We start from the raw sequence: 3971 nt of genomic DNA on the forward strand, positions 1-3971 counted from the left end.
AAGAAAGAAAGAAAAGAAAAGTATCTCTGTAGGTAACATGATCTTATATGTAGAAAACCCTAAAGATTGGACAAAAACTATTATAACCAATAAATTCATCAAAGTAGCAGCATACAAAATCAATAAACAAATTGATTACATTTCTACTGACTAACACTGAACAATCTGAAGAAAAATTAAGAAAATAGTTCCAGAGGCACCTGCATGGCTCAGTTGGTCTGACTCTTGATTTGGCTTGGGTCATGATCTCAGGGTTGTGGGATTGGGCCCTGCATCAGGCTCCATGCTCAGTGGGAAGTCTGCTTGAAATTCTCTCTCTCCCTCTGTCCCTCCCCCCATGCTCTCTCTCTCTCTCAAATTAATAAATCTTAAAAAAGAGAAAGAAAATAATTCCACTTACAATAATATTAACAAGAAAAAAACACTGAAGAATAACAAAGGAGGTAAAAGACTTGTACATTGAATACTATAAGAACATTCCTGAAGGAAACTAGAGAATAGAGAAAACAACCCATGTTCATAGATCAAAAGACTTAATATTGTTAAGATGTCAATACTAGTAAAAGTGATTTACAGATTCAATGCATTTTGTGTTTTTCAGCATATAAATTTTTCACCTCCTTAATTAGATTTATTCCTAAATATTAATTTGGGGGGATGCTATTAGAAATAGAATTTCTTAATTTTGTTTTTGGATTGTTTATTGCTGGTGTACTATAAACACAACAGGTTTTTTAGAGTTGGCCTCATGCCCTGCAGCTTTACTAAATTTATTTATTCACTTTAATAGCTTTCTTGTGGATTACTTGGTATTTTTTATATTTAAAATCATGTCATGTGCAAATATAGTGTTACCCTTTTCTTTCAATTTGGATGCTTTTTATTTATTTTTCTTGTTTAATAACACTGGCTAGAACTTCCTCTACAATGTGGGTAACAGTAGGCATCCTGAACTTGTTTCTGATCTTAGGGGGGAAAGCTTTTAGTTTCCATTGAGTATGATGATAATTGTGGGTTTTTAATGAATACCCTATATCATATTGAGTAGTTTTCCTTCTAGTCTTAGTTTTCTGAGGTTTTTTTTATCATAAAAGGGTGTTGAATTTTGTCAAATGCCTTTTCTGCATCAATTGTTTTTTTTTCCCTTTTTCTATTAAGATATGTATTATCTTGACCCACTGTTGCATTCCTTGGATAAATTCCACTTGATCATGCTGTTGGACCTGATTTGGTAATATTTTGTTGAGGGTTCTTGCATCTATATGCACAAGGAATATTGGTCTATAATTTTCTTTTCTTGTGATGTATTTATTTGGGTTTTGTATCAGGGTAAGGCTGGCCTCACAGAGTGAGTTAGGACGTGGTATACTGATTTTAATTTTTTTGGATAATTTTTATTTATTTATTTTTTAAAGGTTTTATTTATTTATTTGACAGAGAGGGAGCAAGAGTGCACAAGCAGGGGGAGCAGCAGAGGGAGAGGGAAAAGCAGGCTCCCTGCTCAGCAGGGAGCCTGACAGGGGACTTGATCCCAGGACCCCAAGACCACGACCTGAGCCGAAGGCAGATGCCAAACTGACTGAGCCACCCGGGTGCCCCAATTTTTTTGGAAAATTTTGAGAAGGATTTTTGTTAATTTGTTCTTAAATGTTTGGTAGAATTCACTAGTAAAGTCATCTGGTCTGGTACTTTTCTTTGTTGGGAGGTTTTAAATTATTATTTTTTCTTTTGAAGTTTTTATTTGAATTAGTTAATGTACAGTGTAAGTTAGTTTCAGGTGTACAATTTAGTGATTCATCACTTACATACAAAACCATCCTCCCCTCTGGTAACCATCAGTTTGTTCTCTATAGTTAAGAATGTGTTTCTTGGTTTGCCTTTCTTTTTTTTTTTCCCCTATGATGTCGGAGGGGATGCGGAGAAAGGGAAACTCTCTTACACTGTTGGTGGGAATGCAAACTGGTGCAGCCACTCTGAAAAACAGTAACAAAAAGTTAAAAATAGTACTATCTTATGATCCAGCAATTGCACTAGTAGGTATTTACCCAAAGGATACAAAAATACTGATTTGAAGGGATACGTGCACCCCGATGTTTATAGCAGCGTTATCAACAATAGCCAAATTATGGAAAGAGCCCAAATGTCCATCAACTAATGAATGGATAAAGATGTGGTATATATACATATATACACACACACACACACACACACACAATGAAATGTTACTCAGCCATAAGAAAGAATGAAATCTTGCCATTTGCAATGACATGGATGGAGCTAGAGAGTATCATGGTAAGCAAAATAATCAGAGAAAGACAAAAACCGTATGATTTCACTCATTGTGGAATTTGGGAGGTGTTAAAGTATTAATTAAATCTTTACTTTCTATAGGTCTGTTGAGATTTTCTATTTATTCTTGAGTCAGGTTATCTAACTGTGTATTTAAAGGAATTTGTTCATTTGTTCTGAATTATATAATCTGTTGACATACAGTTGTTTATAGTTACATCCTTATATTTTTAAAAATCTCTGTCAGGTTGGTAGTAATGTCCCAGTTTAATGATTGCATCTTACTTTCACTCTAAAGTCCTTTCATTTCAACTTGAAGGATTCCCTTTAGCATTTCTTGTGGAACAGCTCTAGTGGTAACACAGTCCATCATCTTTTGTTTATCTGAGAATGTCTTAATTTCTCCCTCATTTTTTGAAGGATAGTTTTGCTGGATATAGAAATTATAGTGGACTTTTTTTTTTCTTTAAGCACTTTGAATATATCAGCCCACTACACTCTGGCCTCCAAGATTTCTCATGAGAAATCAGTTGATAAGCTTATTATTGAGGATTCCTTCTTTTGAGGAGCTGCTTCCCTCTTGCTGCTTTCAAGATTGTCTTTGGCTTTTCATAGTTTGACTATAATGTGTCTTGGTGTGGGTTTTTTGTTGGTTTATTTATCCTAGTTGGAATTTGTTGAGTTTCTTGGATTTGTAGATTTATGTCTTACATCAAATTTGGGGAGTTCTCAGCCATTATTTCCTCACATATTCTTTCTACTCTTTCTAACTTATGTGATTCCCACAAGACATATTAGTGTTGGACTGTTTTATTGTGTCCCACAGGTCATTTATGTTCTGTTCACTTTTCTCCATTCCTTTTTCTTTCTGTTCCTCAGACTGAATAATTTCAATGCTTTTATCTTAAAATTTGTCAATTCTTTCTTCTGCTTGCTCCAATATGCTTTTAAAGCATTCCAGTGAATTTTTATTTCACTTATTGTACATTTCAGTTTGAGAATTTCTTTTTGGTTTCTTTTTAAAAATAAATTCTACCTCTTTATTGATATTCTCATTTTGTTCATACATCATTTTCCTGTCTTTTTCCATGCTTTCCTTTAGCTCTTTGAGCATCTTTAAGAAAGTTGTTTTTTAATGTTTTGTCTAGTAAGTCTGATGTCTGGGGTTCCTCAGAGACAGTTCATGGCAATTTATTTTGTTCCTTTAAATGGGACAAATGTTTGTTTGTTTGCTTTTGTATGTTTGTGATTTTTTTCTTGTTGAAAACTGGACATTTGAATTTCAAAATATGGTAACTCTGGAATTAGATTGTTCCCCTTCCCCAGAATTTGCTCTTTTTTTTTTTTTTAAGTTGTTCAAGGGTGTCTTTGCTTGAGATTAGCTTGAGATGAAAACTTCAGATCTTCTTTTGTCTTTTCTGAGACTTTGTTTTCCTTGGGCATGCATAGGGGCTTTCTGAATTCCCCTGTAGACATGTTAGGTTTTGAATGTCATAACCCTTAAATGTCTGACTCTCAAAGGGGGAAAAAGTTTTGTAAAAAGGAAAACAGAAAAAATACCACAAGGGATGTTCCTTTAAATCCCCTGGAAGGACTTTCACCTGGTGCAAGTTAAAACAACAGTGGCCAGCCTCTGGGCCTGCATCTCAGTAGTCAAAAGTCAGTCAAAAATCAGAATACCA

The sequence above is a fragment of the Mirounga leonina genome, unplaced genomic scaffold (assembly GCF_011800145.1).
Source record: "Mirounga leonina isolate KUSES-001 unplaced genomic scaffold, KU_Mleo_1.0 Mir_481, whole genome shotgun sequence".
NCBI classification, from domain to species: Eukaryota; Metazoa; Chordata; class Mammalia; order Carnivora; family Phocidae; genus Mirounga; species Mirounga leonina.